The sequence below is a fragment of the Heterocephalus glaber genome, unplaced genomic scaffold, assembly GCF_053883595.1.
Source record: "Heterocephalus glaber isolate CG9 unplaced genomic scaffold, H.glaber_assembly_v1.0 deba00001111, whole genome shotgun sequence".
In the NCBI taxonomy this organism is placed as follows: domain Eukaryota; kingdom Metazoa; phylum Chordata; class Mammalia; order Rodentia; family Bathyergidae; genus Heterocephalus; species Heterocephalus glaber.
The window spans coordinates 2233851-2259138 of NW_028258194.1; the positions used below are offsets into that span (position 1 = coordinate 2233851).

General features: G+C 40.2%; 2 pseudogenes; both read right to left on the reverse strand.

Moving 5' to 3' along the window:
* Window positions 1–1356: 1356 nt before the first annotated feature.
* On the reverse strand, window positions 1357–1973 carry LOC147828389 (piwi-like protein 3 pseudogene; annotated as a pseudogene).
* A 27-nt stretch (window positions 1974–2000) lies between these two features.
* Window positions 2001–8071, reverse strand: LOC147828390 (piwi-like protein 3 pseudogene; annotated as a pseudogene).
* Window positions 8072–25288: the final 17217 nt, after the last annotated feature.

Genomic DNA, 25288 nt, shown 5'->3' on the forward strand with positions numbered 1-25288 from the left:
AGCTAAATCCCTGGCCCTGTATTATATTTTCTTAGATGATTTAATTTTATTTTTTATGAAACAGGTTCAAGTTATAAATATAAATTCATTGACATAGAATTAAAGCAAACATATTGTTCTCAAAAATACTCTTTCTAGTATCTTTGAAGCTAGTCCTTCCCCTCCCAAAATAATACTCATAATACAAAGTTCTCATAATACATTGCTTGGAGTCTATTTAAAGAGTTCTAAGTGGAGAGAAAAATGTATCTGCTTTTAGGAAAAGCAGATGACTTCATCTAAACAATCTGCTTAAGATTCTTCTGATCGTATTGCAGTTAACAATATCACACTTGAAACAGAAGCAGAAAGGCTAAGGATTTCTTAATTTCCTGTCTTTGTGGAAAAAGAGGAAAAATGTTTTCACTTTCCTAAACTGCCAGTTTTTAAATCACCAGGCCCACCATGGGTTGACTAATCCTTTCAAGGATCGGAGTGCCACTGCTTGTCATGCAAAGTGTTCCGGCACATTTAGTTATAAAATCTTTTTAACATTTCAAAAGTAAATTGAAGGACTGGGGATTTAGCTCAGTGGTTCCACCGCCTTGAAAGCACAAGTCCTGAGTTCAATCCCCAGTACCAAAAAAAAAAGAAAAGGTAAATTGGAAGACACAAACTCTTTATTGTCCGTTCTCTCCCTTCCCCCACCCTTCCGAAAGCCAGTCTCCTGTAAAGTCAGTGGGTAGTGCTGAAAGTAGACCGCATCACTGAATCCAACTGGAGTGGGTCCACTCCAGCTTTTCCAACACAGACCCAAAACCTGAACAAATACAACTTCTCAGTCGCACTCAATGGCCTCGTGTGGAATTTGTGACATAAAAAGCAGTCACAAGTACCATTTCAGGGCTTCTTGCTGGATATTAGCACAGTTTTCTTTTCTGCTTTGCCATCTCTTTCATACCATTCAACACTCCCCTCTTTCCAATCAAAATTACAAAGTAGCTGCCACGTGCTCGCTTCGGCAGCACGCATACGAAGTAGCTGCCAATCTAGGAAACTCTTTCAGTTGTCCAGCTTCAAGGGAAGAAGTGATAAATGTGCCACTTGTGGTTTTCTGCTCCATATCAGGTCTTTCTCTGTAGCTCAAGGTGATACAGACAGTGTGGCAGTGAGTTCTGTGGCTCTTGTTGAATGCTTTGCCCCACGAAGTGATCAAGTGCACGGGGATGATCGCAAGGAGCAGGAACTCGAGTGGTGCCTGGGAAGTTACGGTCCATGTGGCATAGTTTGTAAGTTAAGCAATTTGTGTCGCAGGGAACATTACAATGAGCGGGAGTGGCAGTGCCACGTTTGCAGTACTCACTCACAATGTGAAAGTCACACCATCCCTCCCTGGTTAATTCCTGAAGCTGGATTTTGAAGTTTTCCTTGAGACTGAACAAAAAACCTGTTTATTCGTTTCTTCACCACAATGAAAGTTAGCTTGACTTGACACTTTCTTAAGCCATTCATAAGCTGCGATATTTCCTGGTCAAGCAAGGCCTGAAGCTGACCATCTCCTATGCCATACCAATATACCACAACAGAATCTGGCTCCTGGTGTACATTTCTAAATCAGGAACCTGAGGCAGCTTCCAAACAGCTGCTCAACCTATCCACAAGCTCCTGTCCAGGCTCCTGGAAGACACACTGGGAGTACCATTGGTAATTCCTCATTGGTGTTTGCCACAAATCCTGCAGTTGACTTCTGTCGGTTTATGATATCATGGAAACAATTGATACCAATGAACATTGTTTTCTGTGAATCTGTCTCACCTTGCAGAGGGCTCCTCCCATCTTGCAGTTCATCTGCTGGGGAATCTTTGTAGTAATGGTCAGCAATGTACTGCCTGACATTAAGGTCTCTGGCTTGGGACTGGGCAATGGATACACAGGAATTTTTTTATCTCATCGTATGTGTACTTCTCGCTATCAAGCAGTATACAAACCACCATGTTCATGTGTGATGTGACACATTTCTGTCATGTGGATACATAGGAGCTAGGGTCATCATTTACTTCATACCTTGTAAAAACAATTAATCCAACTAATTCTTTAGACACATCTTCTCTGATGTATTTATCTTGAGGAGATTTTTCACAGCTCTGCATTAGTATAGCATAAGCAGTTTCTAATCAGAGCAGTTTATGGCAAATATCAAAACAAAGGGTAAGGCTGTGTTCATATGGAAGGCCAGAAGTCACATAACCATGCCAGGCTTAAATTTTCTTTACTATTTTCATCATAATAGTTGTGACCAATTTGTTTAAAATTCATCAGCTTCAGAGTTCTTCTAAAGAGAATATTGTAATAGCACAGGCAGTCTGGGTGTGTAGGCCTGAGTTCCTTTGAAAAGTGGACTGTAATCTTCACAATGCCACCATCTCAGGCCAGCTAACAAGCTCCATATTAGAACTTTGTAGGCTTCTAGGTAATAATAAAGAGTTTCCACCAAATACGTGATGTCTTCTGAATGTTGATTCATGTTGAAAAGTAAGTTTTCATGGAGATCTATACCTTTTATGTCTGGTTTGTAGTCAGTGTTGTACTTATATGCAATCCATGGAGGATATGTGACTTGGAAATGGTTTGCTAACAGTTCTATCCCTTACCTTCAGAACCTGTTTTTGAGCACTTAACATGTTCCAAGCTCTCCCTCTTATTTGCCACAAGGTCCTGAAAAATTCCAGCAGGCCTCCTCGACCTCACAGATAATGCCTGCAATCCAGCTGTGAATGAAAGGTGTTAGGGCTCACTGCCATTACTCTAGGTGCCTCAGCTTGGGCAATGCTCGGCCTCGGGCTCGGGTCCTGGCCCCGCCAGACATTGCAGTCCTGAAGGTGAAGACCTCCTCAGGAATTAGTCTGATCTGAGAGCCAGGCAGCCGCTCAGATCTTCACTGATCACACAGTTCCAGAGTTGGAGGCTCAAAGCTTCTTTGTAACAGCAAGATTGCTCCAAGAAACTCAGCCTTGCATCAGGAAACAGTCACAAAAGGAATTGGAGAAATGGAAAGACCAGCCTGGCCTCTCAGCAAGATGCACTACACATTTAGCAGGATGGATGCTGGGCCCATACACAAGGTTCTAAGGAAATAATCTAAATCTTTTTCTCAGAGAAAAGCTATTGCATAAGAAGATAAAGAATGATACCTCTAAAGCATAATTCCATTTGTTCAAAAATCCTCCTCATTTTATCAGGGTCATCTTGGAATTAGAAAACCTGGTGTTTACCAAATTCTGTTTGTACAAGGAATTCGAAAACCTGCTATTTATCAAATCCTATCTGCACAAACATTTGTTTCATACCACCTTCATGGGTTTGGGAGGCGCTACTGCGGTGGAGACATGGGGTGTGTATTTGCATTGCCTAATGTCATCTGTCTGCATCACAGAGGTCAGAGTTATAATGTACCCAGGTACATTCTAACTTATGGCACCCCACAGAGAAGAGAGGTGCAGGAAGTGCAGTGTTCAGGGTGCCCGGCGGGAGGAGCCAGCCCTGCTCCTGAGGTCTGCTCAGCAGTACTTCAGCGCTGTGTGGCAGGCTGGGCAGAGGGAAGGTTCCTCACCAGAGGTCACAGTGCCGCTACCTGCAGTCAGACTGCATCTCCGGGGTTCCAGGTAAGGCCTTTAGCTTCCCCGTGGAACCTACCCCTTTGTGTAGAAAGGGAATTTAGGGCAGCACCTATCTCGTAGGGATTGGCCTGAGAATTCCATGAGTTCCCAAGCATAAGACTTTGAGGAGATTCCTGTCAGAGCTCACAGTGCTGGGAGAGAGTGAGCAGGTTCTCTTTCCCGTTTCTGCCTGCAGAGTCCCCTGAAGCCTGTCCTGAAGAGAGAAAGAGGCTCTCACAGAGAAGTTGTCAGCCAGGCGTCACTGGCCCCTCCCACTAACTCTGCTCCCTGCCAACAGAATTCCATAAGGACTTGAGCATAGGGCGCTCACAGAGGGCATTCACTAGGGGAGACAGAAGACATTCCTCTGAGCCCTTGTCGTTTTTCCTGTGAGACATTTGTCTTCACTTCCCTTACTATTTGACATGCATTGTGGTCTAAAACAAGGCTTTTGTGTGTCTTCTTACATATTAGCAATTCTAAACTTCTTTGATTTTATATATTGGGAAGGAAAAAATATATTCTACCCATTTTCTACCTTTATTTATTTTTTTACCCTAAGCAAATATGTGTCTCCAGCCCTGAACTTAGAAAGGCCGATACTATGGATGACCATCAGAAAACCACTTTGACCTACGTGGCTTTCCTTTATGAAAAACATGGGAAGGGTGAAGTCCTCACAGTCCCCGCCTGCCTGAAGCAATGGAGACCACATGTGCTATTTCTGGTTGATGGACTTAGATGTCCAAACCCATAGGCTAGACACCTGCGAAAGCTTTCTGGAAGGATCAGGTCCATATAACATGTTCCTTTAAGACTTTGCTGCTTCCCCTTTCTTTTCCATCTGAAACCTACACGTGAAGCCTACAAATGCATCCATCATCTGTGACACCAGGATAAAAGCCATGTCTGGGGATGGCAGAGCAGGAAAGGCCCTTGATGCGACCGCTGTCAATCACCCTGGACACCCTGCTCCTGTGTGCAACAAGTAAACCCACCATGTGTGAACACCGTTCACGTTCTGTGCAGCCTGGAACCAAATCCACTCTAAACCCACGTGGTGAGCATTGCAGCTCACTAGGTGGGCATTCAGGGCACCAAGAAAACAATTACACAAGACTTGTGTCCCTTCAAACTATGCTACACTATGAAGCTTAGAAGAAATAAGAAAAACAGCAGATGAAAGTAATTATTTTGCAAATTTATTAAACTTTTGACTAACACAGGGTACCTGAAGAGTTAAGAGTCTACCTCTACACAAAACACAGGAGGAGGGGCCTTCTGAGATGCAGGAAGTGAATAAAAGAACTGAATTACCACCTGCCTGTTCCATCAGTCTAGAGATCACCTCTTTCTGAACCACCCTAAAGGGATACAGTGACCTGCACCTGGATGCTTGCTTGCAGCTCCATTTCAATGTGATGGGAAGAAAAGTCTTCATCATAATGTTTTCCCATTAGGTGAAAACTCATAACACTTATGTGGGAATCTACTATATGGAATTCACAGCATTAAGAACTAAAAACAAAGACAAAAAAAGGTAGCCTGCAATTACTGTTGATATCAACTTCTTATGTATATATTCAGTATTCAGCCAAATAATATTATGAACTGTGATATATTTTTGTTTTGCTATGTTGACTTTCTTAGGTCATCTCAGTGGGCCATTAAATTATTGTCAAAAAAGCAAATATAAAAACAAAACCAAAAAATCAAACAAATTTTCTCTCTCTGATTTTAGCACTTTTTCTGTCTTTTTTTTTCTTGCCTGATTGCACAGGCAGTGCTAGTAGAGAAACATCAAATGTAAGAACCATGGTGTCCTCATGGGGTTCTTGTCCTTAGTGCAAAGAATGACACGAAATACCTTCTCAAGAATGCACTGGCCAATGACTGCTGGCTGTTTGTTGGCAGTGGCATGAGGCCGAGTGTGTTCTTCATGAAGGAGCAGGCTGCAATGGATTACCATAGCCACCTTGGACGTGGGAGGGACCACAGAGGTGCACTGTGCATTATTTGGCTTGAAAATGATATTCTTTAGGATACTAAGGCCACGTTATTAGATTTCCACTCTATTACCATATTTTTTTTGTTTGGAGTAAATATTGAATTTGTACCTAACCCTTGTTTAGTACATATTAATTTGATAGATGATTGAGATTTTCACCTTTGATCTGCTGATAGGATTAAATAGGGGAATGGAGTTTTAAATCTTAATAATGTTTCCAATACTCAGGAAACCCTGAACTATTCATTTTTTTCTTCTTATATACAACTGAATTGATGGTATTAGTATTTTATTTCAGAATTTGGGACCTACATTCGTAAGTGAGATGGACCTTTTGTGTCTGGACTGTATTTGCCAGGTTTTGGAATCAGAATTATCCTATATATACAAATTAAGGCATATTTTCTTGTGTTGGGATTGTTAAGTATCAGGGGACAGCATATCCCTGCAGATAGAATGTCTATGTGCAAAATGGTCTGTCTAGCATCTTTCCGAAAATAGTTCACAACACCTTTTCAGACTTCACCTCCAGTTTATTTATTATTTATTGAGGTATGTTTTCTACTGCTTCTTGGGTCGATTCTACTTATTTTATTCTTAGAAGTTTTCTTATTCATCCAGACCTCCAAAAACTTTAGCATAGAATCAGTACATGAATTCTTAATCCCTTCCAAATCTTAGGTTTATTGAATTTCTCATTCTCAAGGTGAGTATTTTTATTTTCTTTAAAATGTCATACCAGAATTTTCTTTAAAAAAAAAGAAAATTGATAAATTCAATTGCATAGCAATCACTTGTTTAAGATAGGAATATTAATAATGTGTATAATTTGTAAAATACTAGACTGTATTATTATTTTCATGATTAACACTGTATATACATATATAAATACATAAACCCATACAATAAGTTTTCTTTCACGTAACATACCCATATAATAATTGTGAAGATTTCAAGAGTAGATTTTCAGGGAAAAGCAAGAATAAAAGGGAAGAATTGAAACTTGTGCTATGGGAAAATGTTATTTACATTAAATGTTTATATTAAAATATAAGATTTAAAAGTATTTATTGTATATTTGTCATGTGCTAGAAACTTTCTAAGACATTTTCTCATGGAAATATTTAGTTATTAATATATTTTACCCACCATTGTGCCTTGAACATGAGTGCCAGCTCTGGCGTATGTTTAAAAATTAAGTAAATTCATACTTTAAAAAAAGAGAAAAGAACAGATTTTCTCTGCTTTGCATTTTAAGTACTCGATTTTTTTTTCACAGAATAAATATTAACTCAGCACCCAGACAAAACATACGTCTTTCTTCTCAGGTTATATCTTAATTATTATAAAATCTACAATTCAAGAATTTCTTGCTGATGAAATGAACACTGAGGGAATGGCTATAAAACTTCATTATAATTTGAAAGCAAACGTTATTACGGAGGCAAATCTGGCAAGAACAGTGTTTGCCACCTTAGTGCTGCTGACACATTTGGACGCCTCCCCGGCAGGTGTGTAAGGTGGGAGTGCCCGGCCTGACTCGCCCAGCCCGGCTGGCAGCGGTGCCCCTCCACGGGGAGCACCAGTAAGCCACTGGCGGACGCGTCTTTCCTTCTCCCGCCGGTCTTGTTTCTTTGGCATAAATTGCAGAGACTGCCCTATTCTGTGTTATTTTCCTTCTGCTCCTAACAGACTGAGGTCCTGGGTCGAGTCGTAGGTGGCATACCGAGACACAGCAGTGCGAGGGCTCTTGTCGGGCAAATCCTCGGGGAAGCCTCCCTGCACTCCGTCAGAACCACCTCTTCGGCCCCAAATTCCTGCCATAACTGTAACAGCAGCGTCGAGGAAGCAGTGGAATGCTTTCCGCTTGATATTGAGGAGTAAACAACTAAAAAATTTATATTGATTACATTCTTCTCTGATTAGAAACATGTTTCCTAATCTCTTTGATATTAAGGCATCTCCTATTACCATCAAAGTTCACAGCTCACATGAAACAGTAGGGACCCTTTATCAAGTGACATTCAAAGAGAATGAAAACACACACACTCACACACACACGCACACACGCACACGAAAATAGAACAAGACAAACCCTTACTTCAGCTTCATTAACAATTTAATCTGCGTCTTGTTGGGCCTTAGACTGATATCGGGCACTAGCCTAGGGGCTGGGATCATGTCCAGATGAATATTCTCAGCATCTACCACGTGGACCTGCAGATGCACACCCACATTTGTCATTCAGCTTGCACCGCCGAGGTCATTCCCAGAGCTGCACCTGCCTGTCACACAGGCACAACAAGAACAGGGTAAAATGCCACCAACTATGAAGCCGACCTAGGCTCAGTAACACGTGGGCCTTCTAACCTCTTACCATGTGCTCAGGGAGAAAGGGCTGCAGAATGTAGGTCACGGTGGGCGACATGTCCAAAAATCCAAATTTTCTCACAAGAAAAAATGGTGTCAAGTAAAGCTCCAGCCACCTCTGTCTGACAGTCCTCTTAATCATCGCAAGCAAATCTGGGCTGAGCTCTAATAATTTTAGATAATACATTATTAACTAGATTGAGAGGAAATCTGCAAATGTGTGGCAAAAATCAGTTCTATTAAGAAACTATGACAGTGAGGAGTTGAAGGTTATTCATTTTTCTATGGTGAAGTGACTTTACTTGAAGATACAAGGTGTGGTAAAAAATACTGTGAATGTTTAAAATATTTCTTAAAATTATTACAGTACACAGCACATTGCTATTAAGTCCCCTAAAATACACTTATCCTATTGATTTTGCCACTTTCTGAAGCAGTTCAGGAAATCCTGTTTCATGAGTGGCTGCCTGGAGGTCCTGGATTGCTTTTCAATGTTTATGGTAATTACCGTCAAATAAAAATATTATGGTGTATCCTCAGCCACCTTATTCACTGGATCTGGCACCCTGCAATTTCTAGCTCTTCCTGAAAGTCAAAATGTCCATGAAAGGTAAATGTTTTAATGGATTTGGGGCAGGCAGCCAAAACAGTGCAACCGAAAACACTCATGAAGGAGGACTCCAGAGCTGCTTCAGAAAGTGGCAAGAAGGGTGAGATAAGTGTGTTTGAAGGGAGGGATCCTGAGGGGCATTCATGGCAATGTGTGTCTTACTATAATAACTTTTTAACTTAATCATTCATTGCATTTTTGAATCATACTTAATATTTTAGGTGTAAGTTGTTTTGAAGGTGGAAGTTCTTGTGGCAAGTCAGTGTTAATAAAAGGTACCCTGTATAAAATGAAATATTAATTCATGACTTGTTTTACAACTTTTTATTTTCACATTCTTGTTTTCTTCATGAGTGTATATCACAATAGTTGAAATTACTTGTTACATAAACAGTTTTGTGGTTCTCTGTTGCCTTTCAACACCTTGCCTTAAGGGTTTGTGTTGAGAAGTCTGCAGTGATTCTGATGGGCTTTCTTTTTTAGGTGATTTGTTTCACTTCTCTAATAGCTTTTAATATTTTGTCCTTGTGCTGAATTTCTGGAATCTTGATTACCATATGTTTTAGTGTGGATTTATTTTGGTCATGGCTATTTGGAGTTTTATATGTCTCACTTATTTGTATGTCAAATTCTTTTTTCAAGTTTGGGAAGTTTTCTGCCATTATTTCCTTGAACAGCATTTGCATGGTGTTTGTGCTGTCTCTGCCATTCTCATGACTCCAGTTAATCTTATATTATTTTTCTTTGCATCATCTTGAAATTCTTGGGTTGATTTTTCATGGTCTTTTGCTATTTTTAAGAAATCTTTCTTTTCATGCTTGATAACCACAGTCCTAGCTTTTAGATCTGAAATTCTATCCTCACCTTGGTTCAAATGATTGCAAATACTTCCTATGGAGTTTTCCATCTCCTGGATGTCTTTTTGAATCATTTCATAGATTCTGCTTGTTTACTATGTTGGGTATTCATGGTTTTTCATCATTTTCCTGAGCTCCTTTCTTTTTTTTAATCTGTGTTTACTCTAGCTTCATTGAGCATGTTTTTCATTTTAATTGTCATTTCTTTTTTACCTGAGAGATTATTTTCTCCATTGCCTCATCTATTTTTTTTCACTTATGCTGCTGTCATTTCAGAATGTTCTGGAAGGTGGCTTCTGAATTCCTCTCTGTCAATGTCCCCTGGACTTATCCTTGGGTGGGCTGGAAGTCTGGGGTTGTATTTTGCTTCTGCATCTTATTATTTTCTAGTTTTTTATTTTATTTTGTTTTCTGAGTTGTTGCTTGTAGATTTCTTATGGTATATAGCTTTACCACTAATATTGAGGTTTCTCTAGGAAATGTCTATTCCTCAGAGATATCTTCTCAGTATAGTGGTTCTTGGGTTTTGTGTCCACCCCAAGATCCTACCTTCCCAATTCTAAGGATGTGAGGCTGCTATCTATTTAGCTCAGCACCCAGTCCTTTGTTAATGAACTATGATGATGGTTGTGACCCCAGACAACCACAGTGTTGTCATATAAGGGAGAAAAACTGATTACAACAGGTGTGACATCTTAGCTAAAGTAATACAGTTAGCAATAACAATAACATCAAGCACAGACTGGCAACTGTTAGTTTGGTACCTTTAACCATGTAAGCAAGCTCTACCTATTTATAACAAAATTCAGGCACTTGTATGGAATGAATTTCCCCTTAGTAGAGTGATTTTACCCTGGGGGGGGCAATTTAAGAGTGATAGGTGACAAAACAGAGATAAGTGAAAAGAAATATGGTAAAAGAAAAGCTAGAAGGCATAGGATGAACACCTAGGCTTTGGGAGAATAAAGTGCAGGAGAGAAAGAGTGGAGGAAAAAGCAAATGAATATTGAAGTGGACCAGAAAGACAAAAGACACTTCACTCTCAGGAAAATATCATAAAATCAAGAGATAATTGGGGAAAGAGAGAAAGAGGACAAAATAGAACCGAATAAAAATTAAGGTAAAAAACCTAAACAACAGCACACACACGCACTCACACGCAAAGAAAACAAAACAACAAAAAATCAACAACAATTAAAAAACAGAGTCTTGAGGTTACATATACAACATAGAGACTACATCCTCCATAAAATGAAAACAAAAGATGATTATTTTATTATTGATCCTGAAAGCTTAACATGTGTATCTACATTTAACTTCAACTATATGTGTGTATATAATAAAAATTTATGAGATTAAAACAAGACATTTTTCATAACAAATGACCAATACCTATTAAGTGTGTCACAGTTACCAAAAGAAAGAAAGGCTAAGGAACTGTCTCACAGGATAGGAGATGAAGGAAAAATTAAAAGTAAATGAAATGTAAGGCTGGGGATTTAGCTCAGTGGTTCCACCGCCTGCCTTGCAAGCACAAGGTCCCGAGTTTGATCCCCAGTAAAAGAAAAAAAAAATGAAAAAGTAAATGAAATGTGGAATTCTGGGTTCAATCTTGCCCCAGAAAATGAACAGTAGAGTCTGGATGGAACAAAAGGGCAGAAAGATGCTGTTAAGGTCCCTTGCTACTTTAGCTACCATGCGGGCATTATAAAGTATTTCTCCTCTGTGATGCCCTTCTTCTATGTGCCACTCTGCTTTGGAGCCAGCTGATTATGGACTGAAACCTCTACAAAGTGTATTGTATCCCCAACTTTTGGCTCTGTGAAGCTGCCTTCACCTGTAATTCACTCTGGAATTCCAGAGTGTAATTCACTATGGAATTAGCACTGGCCAACATCAGACCATGCCAGACTACCAGAGACTCAATGTGAAGATTCTTCTTTGAGCTTTCCGATTGATTATAACTGATACTCTACAAAGAATAGGAAACACCAGAGGGGGCCCCAGTGCTGAGGAGGAGCCTTCCAGGCCACCATACCACCACCTACAGCACTGAGGAGGTGAGCGATGCAGGCACCAGCAGCACACCCCCCTCCACCTTTGAAAAGAGAAGACATATAAACAAGTGTCCAAACCAGACTTCCAGATCACCTAAAGCAACCCCAAAGGGAAATGAATTGGAACACTCTGATACTCAACCACCAGGATTCCCTGAACTGGCAATCAAAGAGGATCTGGAAAAAATGAAATAAGAAATAATTTCTCACATAACAGCAGAGATTCTCCCCATAGTGCAAGACATGATTAATAAATCTTGAGAGGACACAGATAAAAAAATAGAAGAGCTGAAGAACATGATGGAATCCTAACATAGGAAAAAAATGGAATCCATAAAACACATGCAAACAGATTGCCAGGTGATTAAAAACTCCATTGAAAGTTTACACAGCAGAATGAGCCAAAGTGAGGACAAAATTTCAGATACAGAAGATATGATATAGAAGACATGATAGTGACAAGGAAAAGAAAAATTTCTTTAAAATAGTAAGAGATCATGAGGAATCAATCCAGCAGCTGCTAGACGATACAAAGAAGAATAATATAAGACTGATCAGAGTCAATAAAGAAACAGGAGAGAGTGCAGATGACATAAAAAATCTGTTCACAGATGTGATGGCAGAAAACTTCCCAAGCAGGGGAAAAGAACTTGACATACAGATAAGGAAGGGACATAGGACTCCAACTAGCCTTGACCAAAAAATACTACACATAGGCATATAATAGTTAAGAATCCAGAAACCCAACAGAAGAACAAAATTATACAAGCAGTTAGAGAAAAGAAAAAAATCACATACAAAGGAAAGCCCATCAGAATCACAACAAACTTCTCAATGCAAACCCTCAAGGCAAGAAGAGCTTGTAGTGATGTATTTCAAGCCCTAAAGGGAAACAACCTCCAATCCAGATTGGTGTACCCTGCAAAATTATCTTTCAAAATTGATGGTGAAATAAGATATTTTCATGGCAAGAGCACCTCAGGAACTTCATGAATACCTACCAGCACTCCAAAAAATTTAGACAATATCCTTGGAAAATACAATGAAGACCACCATCCCAGGAAGCCCAGCAGAATGAATCTATTGGGCATGACAAGAAATTAAAGCAAAGAGGGAGAATCCAACAAAAAGAAAAAGTCATGACAATGATAAGTCAATACATATCATTTATAACCATCAAAGTTAATGGTCTCAATTCACCAATCAAAAGAAATAGACTGGCAGAATGGGTCAAGAAGCAAGATCCAACAATATGCTGCATACAAGAAACACACTTAATTCAAAAGGAAACTCATAGACTAACAGTTAAAGGGTGGAAAATAATACTCCATGCGACAGGAACCTGAAAAAAGGAAGAGTAGCTATCCTCTTTGCAAATCAACTGGATTTCAAATCAACATTGATTAAGAGAGACAAAGAAGGACACTAAATCCTTGTAAAGGGAACAATCAAAGAGGAAGAGATGACAATAATAAATATATATGCACCAAACACTAGTGTGCCCAACTATACAAAACAAATACTAATGGACATGAAAAATCAAATAAGCACTAGAACAATAATAGTGGGGGACCTCAATATCCCAATGTCACAAATAGATAGATCAACTAGACAAAAAACAAGCAACAAAATACTAGAACTCAATCAAACTCTTGAACAAATGAACTTAACAGATGTTTACAAAGTGTTCCACCCAAAAAATCAGAATACACATTTTTTTTCAGCTGCACATGGGCCATTCTCCAAAATAAACCACATACTCACTCATAGAACATGTTTAAGTGCAAAAGAATTGAAGTTATCTCCTGTATATTATCAGACCATAGTGTGATGAAATTGGAGATCAATAGCAAAAGAAACCACAAGAATTCATAAACACATGGAAATTGAACAACACACTTCTGAATAATCAATGGGTCACAGAGGAAATTAAAGAAGAAATCAGACAGTTCCTTCAATTAAATGACTATAACAATGTAACATATCAGAATCTATGGGACACGATGAAAGCAGTCTTACAAGGGAAATTCATAGCAGTGAATACTTATATTAGGCAGAGCAAGCCCAATTAAACACCCTGATGCTGAACCTAAAGCGTCTAAAAAAAGAAGAGCAGGACAAACCCAAAGCTCATACAAGGGAGGAAACTATAAAGAGCAGAGCAGATATCAATTCAATGAAGACTAAGGGAATGATACAAAAAACTCAACAAACCCAAGTTGGTTGTTTCAAAGAATAAATAAAATTGAAAAACCCTTAGCCAACCTTATCAGAAAAAGGAAAGAAAAGGCCCAAATCCATGCAATTAGGAATGAAAAGGACAAAATTACAATGGACCCAGCAGAAATCCAGAGGATCATCAATACCTACTTTGAGACCCTATACACCAATAAGATGGGAAAACACAGAAGAAATGGACAGATTTCTAGATACATATGAGTTAAGAAAGTTGAACGAAGAAGATATAAAAATTCTAAACAACCCAATATCAATCAATGAAATTGAAAATGTAATTAAGAACTTACCAACTAAGAAAAGCCTGGATCCTGATGGCTTCACTGCTAAATTCTACAAGACATTTAGAAAGGAACTACTGCCACTACTGTTTAAACTCTTTAATGAAATTGAAAGGGAATCAATACTCCCAAATTCATTCCTGGAAGCAAGCATCACCTTAATCCCCAAAGCAGAGAAAGACCCAACCAAAGAGAACTATAGGCCAATCTCACTAATGAACATAGATCCAAAAATCCTTAATAAGATACTGGAAAATAGAACGCAGAAGATCACCAATCCCTGACCAAGAGGGATTCATCACAGGGATGCAGGGATGGTTCAATGTATGCAAATCAATAAATGTAATATACTATATCAATAGAGCTAAGGACAAAAACCATATGATCATCTCAATAGATGCAGAAAAAGCACTTGACAAAATCCAACACGCATTTATGATAAAGCCCTACAAAAAATTGGAATAGATGGTCTCTACCTCAATCTGATAAAAGTCATCTATGAAAAACCAACAGCCAATATCATACTAAATGGTCACAAACTGAAATCCTTCACACTAAAATCAGGAACAAGACAAGGATGTCCACTATCACCACTCCTGTTCAATATAGTCTTGGAAACATTAGCCACAGCAATTAGACAAGAGAAAGAAATAAAAGGAATAAAGATACAAAGTGAAGAAGTTAAATTGTCATTATTTGCAGATGACATGATACTCTATATCAAAGACCCCAAGAACTCCACCAAAAGTCTTCTAGACTTAATAAGCAAATTCAGTCAAGTAGCTGGATACAAGATCAACACACAAAAATCCATAGCTTTCCTATACACGAACAACAGACTCACTGAGACAGAAATAGGGCAAATAATTCTTTTCACAATAGCATGCAAAACACTGAAATACCTAGGAATCAACCTAACAAAAGAAATCAAAGACCTCTTTTCTGAAAACTATAGCACTCTGAAAAGAGAAATTGAAGATGATACCAGAAAATGGAAAGACATCCCCTGGTCCTCCACAGGATCAACATAGTGAAAATGGCCATACTTCCAAAATTTCTATATAGGTTCAATGCAATCCCATTTGAAATTCCAGCAGCATACCTAATGGACCTTGAGAAAACAATCCAAAAATTCATTTGGGTAAAGAAGAGACCCAGAATAGCAAAAGTAATTCTAAGCCACACAGACATGGCATGGAGTATCACAACCCCCAACTTGAAACTATACTACAAAGCTACTGTGATAAAAACAGCATGGTACTGGCAAAGAACCAGACCTGAGGAACAGTGGAACAGATTAGAAGATGCAGAAACAATGCCAGACACACTCAGCCATCTCATCTTTGACAAAGGAGCCAAACACCTTCACTGGAGGAAGGATAGCCTCTTTAATAAATGGTGCTGGAAAAATTGGGTTTCAACTTGTCAAAGATTAAAACTATACCTGTATTTCTCATCATGCACTAAACAAAAATCAAAGTGGATTAAAGATCTAAATATTAAAACAGAAACATTGAACCGCCTGGAACAGAGGTTAGGTACAACTCTTGAAGACATTGGTGTAGAAAAAGATTTTATGAACAAAACCTCAGTTGCCCATGAGCTAGCACAATCAACAAGTGGATCTCTTCTTTTTATTTTTTTATTTTTTTTTTGTACTGGGGATCGAACTCGGGTCCTTCCACTTCCACTTGCAAGGCAGGCAGCGGAACCACTAAGCTAAATCCCCGGCCCTGGATCTCTTCTTATTAAAAGGCTTCTGCACAGCAAGAGAAACCACCAACAGTGTGAAGAGACAACCTACAATGTAGGAAAAAAATTTCACCTGTGGTTCCTCAGATGAAGGTCTACTATCTAGAATCTATTAAGAAATTTAAAAAATCAGACCTCCCAAATTTAAAGACCCAATCCAAAAGTGGGCATCTGAAATGAATTAGCAAATAAACATATGAAAAAAAGGTTCAACATCACTGGGCATTCCAGAGACACAAATGAAAACAACACTGAGATTCCACCTCACTCCAGAAAGAATGGCTGCTATCATGAAATCAACCAGTAACAATTGCTGGTGGGGCTGTGGGGAAGGAGGAACCCTGCTCCACTGCTGGTGGGAGTGTAAACTGGTGCCACCACTTTGGAAATCAGTATGGAGATACCTCAAAGAAATAAGACCTGAAGTCCCATGTGACTCAGCTATTCCTCTGCTGGTTATCTTCCCCAAAGAATTAAAAGAATCATACCACAGTGATATATGTGTGCCCATGTTCATAGCAGCTCAGTTTGTAATAGCTAAAACTTGGAAACAGCCCAAATGCCCATCACCTGGAGACTGGATAAAGAAAATGTGGTTTTTTTATTTTTGTAAAATGGGGTACTACTTTGCCATTAAAAAATGAGAAATTGGAGACATTTATAGCTAAATGGATGCACATTGAGGCGATACTCTTAAGTGAAATAAATAGGACACACATGTGTAAATACCAAATAGTTTCTCTACTGTGAAAAACTAAAAGTGTAAATGAGGACTAAAAGATATAATAGATAATGTGAAATAGAAAGAAAAGGGGCAAAGGGGAAGGGGAAGTGGGAGGGGTAGGGGAAAGGAAAGAAGGGAATGGGATTAATATGAGAAAACAAAAAAATGTAAACAAATTCTTTGTAAATAGGGACGGATGGAGGGGTTGAAGGGAGGGCAGGGGAAGGGGAAAAAATAAGAACCAAGAGAGATTACTTATAGGTGCAAATTTCCAAGGATGAATGTCATTATTTTGTATACCTAACGTGTACCAATAAAATTAATTTTTTAAAAAAGAATAGGAAACACAACTGAAATACTTTATTTGTGCAAATATAAAGTGCTAAAAAGTGGTGATATTAGGAGTCAATTTTGAAAAATTTGTATTTTTAGCCTCTAAAATAAGCTCAAGTATACTGTGGAAACCAACATCTATAGTTAACTAAAAAGAAAAACAAGACAAACCTCTAGACCAGAATATGTTTTCAAGACTGAATCCCCTCTATTCTTTTGAAGCTTCTAAAACCATCTGTGAAAAGCCGAGGCATTGTCTATACTTTATCCTCCCTCAGCCTTATATAACAGCTAAAAGAAGCTCTCTGTAGTTGAGTTTTATTTTTTAAGGAAATCCAGATACATTCACAATTTAAAAATCAATTTTCACAAAGTCACACTCAGAAAAAGATAAGCTAACCTTAGTGATTACTTTTATTTTTCTTCTATTTAAGAAAGTAGAGACTAAAGGAAAACAATGACTTAATTTTGTGTTTAGAATTCACTGGACAGTTTTGTTTTTATGGCTATAGTATGGTCAACCCATTTTCTATTTATTAAGAATGTTAAATCTTCTTTGGAAAAGGCTACATATGACTTTATAACTTATGCTGAATTTTAGGCATTTAATCAATGCTTGGGTCTCAGAAGAGTATGGTGTGTGAACATGTATGAATATACATTTACTATCTTTTTTCTTGATAACTAAGCTGTCAGTTTTGAGCTTGTGTGTGAAATAATTTTATTTCCATTATATTCTATAAGGATTTCTCTCAAAATAAATTACTACATGTAGAAAAAAAAAAGAGAATGAACAGTAGTAGGATAATTAGTAGAATTTGAATAAAATCTTCAGCTTATGAATAGCATTATGCTAATGTTTATTCCCTGGTCTTGGTAATTATTCTGTGCTTGTGAGAGATGTGCTCCCATTTAAGGAAGCTGTGTGACAGATATATGAAAAGAACTTGTACTCTTTTGGCAATAGTATTGTAACTTGTTATATTAGGAGTAAAATTTAAAGATAACTTGAAAATGTTTTTTTTTATTTGTTTTATATGGAGTCTTGCTATGAAATCAAATTTGAATCTTCCTGTTTCAGCCTCTCATGTGCTGGGGTTTTAGAAGTATGCCACCGTACCAGACTTCAAAATATTTATTTAAAAAGGGAAATAAGACAAAAATATTAAAAAGAATTTTCCATTAAGAGAATCCAGAAGGCCATATCGTGGACACTGAAATTAAAATTGCAGTGTAATTTACAGTAGTACTGTACACAAAGAAGAGGAATTGGTCTGCTTAATTTCAAGATGTAACGAGGCTGTGTGATATGGGATAGACACGGAGATCGACGGAACAAACAAAGAACTCAGAAATAGGTCCACAGGAGTATTTCCAGTTGATTGTTGACAAGGGTTCAAAGGAGGAAAGAGAGCTTCTTAAGCAGAGAGTGCTGGACCAACGGCTCACCCACAGTGAAAGCAACACTAAACATCAGCCTAAACCTCACGTCTCATACAAAAATTAACTCAAATTGGATCATAAATTCAAACATAAAATGTAAGACCGTGAGCATTTCATCACAAAACAGGATACAATTTTCAGGATTTAAAGCCAGGCAGAATTCTTAGACTTGATACCCAAAGTAATATTCCCGAGGAAAAACTGATAAGTTGGAGCTCATCAACATTATGACCTTTTGTTCTGTGAAAGATACTGTTAACAGGATTGAAAGGCAAGCTACAGAATGGGAGATAATACTTGAAAACCATTTGTATGATAAAAGGCTAGTAGTTAGAATTCTAAAAATTCAATAGTTGACAAACAGAAAAGAAGCAGAGTCTATGAAGAGACTTTTCACTGGAGAAAGGGTACAGATGGCAGATGAGCACATCAATGCTGTTCAGCATCACAATCTATGAAGGAATTTCAAATTAAAACCACAGGGAAATATCACTAAACCTCCATCCGGAGGGCTGAAATAAACAGTAATGGGAGCACCAGCATGCTGGCAAGGATGCAGGAAAATAGGCTTACGTGCACATTTCTAATGAGAATTGAAAATGGGATAACTACTCTCAGAAGTGGTCTGACTGTTTCACAATCAGTTAAACTGCAACTACCACACAACCTAGCAATTGCATCCCTGGGGATTTATCCCAAAGAAATGAAAAGTCATAGTCACACAAAAATCAGACCTTGCATGTTCATAACAGCTCTATTTTCAGCTGCCCTGAACTGGAAGTATTCCAGATGTCCTTTACCAGGTGAATGATTAACAATTTGTGGTACCCAGGTACCATGAAATACTACTCAGCAATGAAAAGGAACAAATTGTTAATAAACCCAATAATGTGGATGAAACCCTAGAGAATTATGCTGAGTAAAACAAGCTACTCTCTAGAGTTACACATCCACTCATTAACATTCATGAAATGACAAAACTCTAAGAATGGAGGATAGATTAGCAGTTACCAGGGTTTAAGTGTGGACTGGAGGTGGGAGGGGAGTGGGTGTGACTACCAAAAGCCAACCAGGGATCCTTGGAATGAGAGAGATGCTCTGTACCTCAGCTGCATCGATGGCAACACCCTGGTTATGATTTTGTGCCACAGTTCTGCCATATGTCCCTAAAGGGAATGGTAAAGGCTGTGTCGGATCTCTGTGATATCTCTTACAATGGCATGCGAGTCCACAATTCTGAGAAACATTACCGTGCTTGGCTATCTTCAACCCATCAGTTGAGCTCCAAAGAGTAACGAACATGTACGAGAATGTTCATAACCTCTTTATTCAAAAGAGCACCAAGTGAAACCACCCGATGTCTACCAACAGAAAAGGAGATAAATTGTTATACAGTCTATGAAATACTAGACAGCATTAAAAGCAGCGAGCTACTGCTGTGTACCACATCATGGCCCAATCTCTGTGACAGTGATGGGTGGAAAGAGCCCAGCAGGGGAGACAGCACACTGTCTGAGCTTGGTTGTGCAAGGCTCTGAGGCTTGTGCAGAGGGGAATATTGCTCACCTGGGGAGTGAGTTGTCAACTGGGCTCACAGCCCCATCCTCATCAGGGTGGTGGTAAACTCCTAAAACTACCCTTCGTGTCTGTGCACATAATTTTATTATAAAACTAGTAAATGAAGTGTTTAAAAATAAAGAAAGCAGACCAGACAAGCCGGATAAGGAAGCCTCCATTGCTGGTGGCTTCGTTGTAGCCTACAGGTTAGAATTTTTCATTTCATTTTAGAAACACCACAAGCCTCAAAAGCAGCTGGACACTGGGAATTAGATTAGAAACTGGGCCATCAGCCTTCCCTCCAGCAGCAGATCCAGGAGGAGCAGGAAGACAGCTCCTAAGTCAACAGATGCTGCTGTTAAGAAGAATTACAGTCTCTTCTCTCTCCTCGGGAAGCCCCACAGGGGACAAATAATGCAGCCCAGGGAGGGGAAAGCATAAAAATAATGAAGAACAGAAAGAGTGGAAATCATTCAAGACCTGTGAGAAAATCCATGAATGAAAATAAAAAATTAGCTTCCTGAATAACAATTGAAAAACTGACTTCTGTAAAAGCACAAGAAGTCTTATGAAAAACTAAAGTAAAAAATAATCATTTTAAAAAGTGAGTTGGATCCTATAAGGACTAAATGCCAGAAAAGTAAGTATGTAGCAGTGAGCCATAAATACTCCATAAGGGCTGATAAATCCTACAAATAATGCTGAAGTCAAATCATCACCAAAAGAGAGGCCAACGGGAGCTGCTCTCAAAGAACACAGAGAGAAAGGACACACGTGAAGTGATAAGACATCAAGTGGGAGCTAAACAAACAAACGCCGCAGCACCCAACAACATACATAAATCCGAAGTATAATTATAGATGATATTAAGCAAGAAACTAGGACATTGTAGAGGCAAAAGAGAATCCGCATAATTAGAGATAAATAAGTCAAAAAACCCAGTTTTGTTTTATGCAGAAAGTATTACATTTGTACCAAATCAAATTGAGAAACATAGACACACACCTAAATATACGCTCACAGGGTTAGAGGGGTTTGTTTCAGACAGCTCCTCTGGGCAGGCTGGCAGAAGTGTGAGGCGTCAAAAACAGAAGTGGCTCCTGTGGAGCCAGGGCTGGGACAGCTGGAGACCTGGAGAGCACTGAGCCTCCAGGCTGCACGCACGGCCCCAGCCGGCTCCTGACATGAGGGCCACAGGAGCGCAACATTCGGTATCCACTCAGCTGGAAAGCATTCTTTGAGACACGTCTCTACAGAAAAATAAACACACTACAAAATAAACACCAACAAAAGGGACTTGCTGGCCTGGCAGAAATGGGAGCTCTACTGGGTCAGCTGGGAGACCCTTCCCGGTCAGCAAGGAGTCTGAGGGGAGGAACCACCCAACAGCACTCCCCCTGAGCCTCCCCGAGGCTGCCCGCCCTTGAGGCAGAAGGAGGACACCACCCAGCCTGCAAACAAGGTTGCAAGAGTTAATTTTGTCACAAATTAGTGTTTCTCCTTCCCATAATAACTCTATTGTTGAACAAAAGTAGCTCTAAGAGGAGGCTGTCCCTCAGATGCAAAAGTTAATTAAGTAGGGTTATAAACATACTCAAAGCAAAATCTAATCCTACACACAGGAGTGAAATTTAGCAAATGGTTAACTGAGTTATATTGAACCAACAGAAATAAATATAGTCTCATTTTCAAAGTATCCCATAGTTACTACAGTAAAACTAAGAAATATACATAAGAAAATAATACTGTAACTAGAATTCCAACTAACAGTGGCAGATGTTCACAGTTTCAGCTTGGAAATGCTCTTCCAGATTTTTGCCATGTGTGTGTGTGTGTGTGTGTGTGTGTGTGTGAGTGTGTGTGTCGGACAGCTTTCTGTCATTGTGACCAATACTTGAGAGAATCAATTTCAAAGGCGGAGGGGCTCATTTTGGCTCATGGTTTTAAGGGTTCCAGTTCATGGTTGCTTGGCCCAGCTGTTCTGGAAGTGCAGGTTGGAGGGGCCCATTCACCTCCTGGTGACCAAAAGGAAAGAGAGAGAGGTGGGGCTCCCAGCAGCCCCTTCAAGGCCACACGGCCAACGACCCCACTTCCTCCCCCAGGTCCCACCCCCAAAGGTTCCCATCTCCTCACTCCTGTGACACAGGCCTTCGGGGGCCACTCCAGATCCAAACCACAGCAGTGTACAAATACTCAGGGCTAGCTATAACGGAACTGCTCAGTGACAATCTAAGGCTTCCCCCAAATTACTCTGTTAGAAATAACGCTATTAAAAAGCCTTGCCATCCTGTACATGTCTGTGAAATGGACTTTGCACCTGCTGATAAGAACTTTGTGTACAGTAAAGAGACCATAAATCACTAAGCAATTATTTATTTCATAATTGGGTGGGAAAATAGCTGCTTAGGGGTTAAGCCTCTGAAGATTCTCATCCCATTCTATATACTAAACAGATTTCAGATATTCTAGAGGGTTATGAATAAGAGATGTGTAGGGAGGTAGGCAGATAATTAGCCAAAAATACAGCCAATTATTTATATAATCTCTGGATAGGAAATGCTTTCTCACACATATGAAAAAATGAAAATTATCACAAAAAGGAACACATTAATTGGTCATAAATTTTAATTTTAAATGTCTAAGGCTTTAAATTATTACCACAATGTTGAAAGGAAACCCTCACCGGAGTTCTGTGTGGGACAAACCTCTTCATGCAGAAAGCACACTTGAAAGTCAATGAAAAGGTAGATGCTTTCAAGCTCTCAGAGAATAATATTGGCTACTTAAAATTTAAGCTTCCCTCACATCATCAAGAGAGGAAATCAACATGGAGAAGAAATGAAGTTGGACGAAGAGACTTCCACACATTTCAAGTGATGTGAAGTTGGGAAGGAAACCTTGGAATGCAGCACTTGCTGCCTCAAAAGTGAGTAGGTTCTGTGCCTGCCAGACCCAGGGCATGTGCACTGCAAGGAGTGAGCCTGGCCAGTCCCCCGCGTGGTAAAGCAGCAGAGCAGCAGATCCCACCAGGGACTGGGGTGGGACCAGGGCACTGATCTCCCCAGACCCCCCTTAGAAATCAAAGGAAAAGGCTCATCTGCTTAAGGCAAGTATGCAGCTAGCGTCCTTCCCATCCCTGCCCCCTGGGCTCCCAGTAGATAGGTGAGCTGCTGGGGTCTGATAAGACCACTGGCACTTCTGACAACTATTCATGGACTGCCCTGGTTCCAGGCAATCCTTGGACATCCTTCAAATTCAGTTAACTTCCAACACCAGTGCATTTCGTTTATCAGCCCCTGGGGTGGAACCTTGCACACAGCATTAGACAAGCTAGCCTATGTTATACCCCTTAGCCCCAAGCCACGTTTCTCGAATTTGGCTCATTATTTTCCTGATGCTCTGACCCACAGGGTCTACATAGACATGTAAGCATCGGTACCTAAGGGCTTTACCACTCCTAGTGTTGCAGTTTTGACTTTTGTAGATCTTTTTCCTCCTCAGAACTCAGTGTATCATGAATATGCCTCTCCTTTCAGGGTGGTTGCCTCTAAAGGCAGCTTCCTTTTTCAGCTGTCAGAAAATGAGCACAGAGAGCCTGAGAATGTTTCGGCCCTATGCCCCACTTTCTTAGTGTTAGCAGAGAGGAAGGTTTATTTTGGGAGTAAGAACAGTCTGGTCAAGATCATTAAATTTCATGAAAAACAAATTTATATAAGAGACATCCATTCTCACATTAAACTGATCAGAAATTCAGTATATGAGATCTTTGGCCTTTGGAGTTTTTTGCTGGTACTCTTAGGTGGTCCCAAACTGTTCTACCTAGAGTTTTCCTTTCTCTTAAAGATCTACCTGTCATCTCCCCGGTCTGCAGCATCCTGAGCTTGCCATTGAGGCCCTGGCCAAGAGTCTTGATTTCCTGTAAGGCAATACAATGCAAGGCTAAAGAAAGACACAGAGACAAGACTTAGAAAGTGGGGACCTGGGATCCTCTCAGCTGATCTGGCAGCAAAGACATCAGGTTCCCAAGCCTCCAGTATTTATTGACTATAAGCATGGAAAGACATGGGCAGGGTATATGTGAGACATCTGTCGATAGCGTGTGTGGCATCTGGTGATAGCAGTTATTGCAGGCAAGACTGTAAAAGGGAGGCCATGCATTCCTGCAGAAGAAACAAAAAGGAGAGCAGGACTGGGTCTAATTAACCAGTAACCCATCAGGTCAGTGAGGGAGGCTGTAATTCAGAGAAAGGAATTCAGTTGGAGTCACACTGTCCTCAGCTGTGCTTTTTCTCAGTCAGGGTCCTGCAGCTTCACAGACCAGGACTTAGGTCTCTGCCACAGCTTCTGGCAGGGGTGGGGGAGCTATGCTCACCTGCCAGCCATCTGACGTGCCCACGTGAGTCACTTAGGCTTCAGCAGATTCCTAATACAATACAGCCCAATTATGGGGGAGCAAGAAGCCTGTGCCAGTGATAGCCTGCCAGTAAGCTGGGCAGGGGTCAGCTACAGCTCGCACCAGCACTGACCTGGGCATTGCGTAGGTCCACACAGTGGGTTCGAACTGAAAAGGCAGGGAGATCCTCAACGCATTAAAGAGGAGGAATTAAAAAGCAATGCCAATATGACAGTTGGAATCATAATGTTGGGTAAGTTCACATGGTCAGTGTAAAGGACAGCAAACTTCCTGCAAAAAGTCAGATAATACATATTTTAAGCTTTGCAGGCTAGAAGCACCTATTCAGTGGTTCAGTTAACCAGTGTATCCGACGTTTCCTCATCACCGGGACATATTACCCAACACTCAAAACTTAAAGGAGGAGAGACTTATTTGGCTCATGTTTTAGAGAGTTCCTTCCATGGTCAGCTGGCTCCAAGGCAGGAATGGCATGGTGGAAGAGCACAGCAGAGGAGAACTGGTCACCTATGCAGCCAGGGAGCAGCGAGAGGAGGGAGGAGCCAGGGAGAAGCATGCACCCCTGCAGGTCACCCCCCCACGACCCATTCCCTCTGACCTGGTCCCACACTGAACACAGCAGGCTTTCGGGGCACTTTCCAACTCAAAATCATAGCAGCCACAAAGCAACGTGGGCAGTGTATGAAGGAAAGGGTTTAGCTAGATTTGACCCAGGGCCTCAGCTTGCAGTTTCCCCTCAGTCCGTTCAATTAGTCAGTGCCAGTCACCGGTGTTTGTTCTTTTCTTCCTCTCACCAGAGCAAGCACAAAAAGAAACTGTCAGTCACTCTCCAGTTGTTCCTTGCACCTGGCTCAGTGGTACGATGGAGAGCTCACACCCGCGGACAGAGGCCCGTGTGTTCCTGCACTGATGCAGTGCTGCTAATACCAAGCACCTTCCAGGACTGCGTTAGCCACAGGGGACGGTGTGATCAGCAAGACAGCTGTACCCTGCCGACTCTGAGACAGCCGCA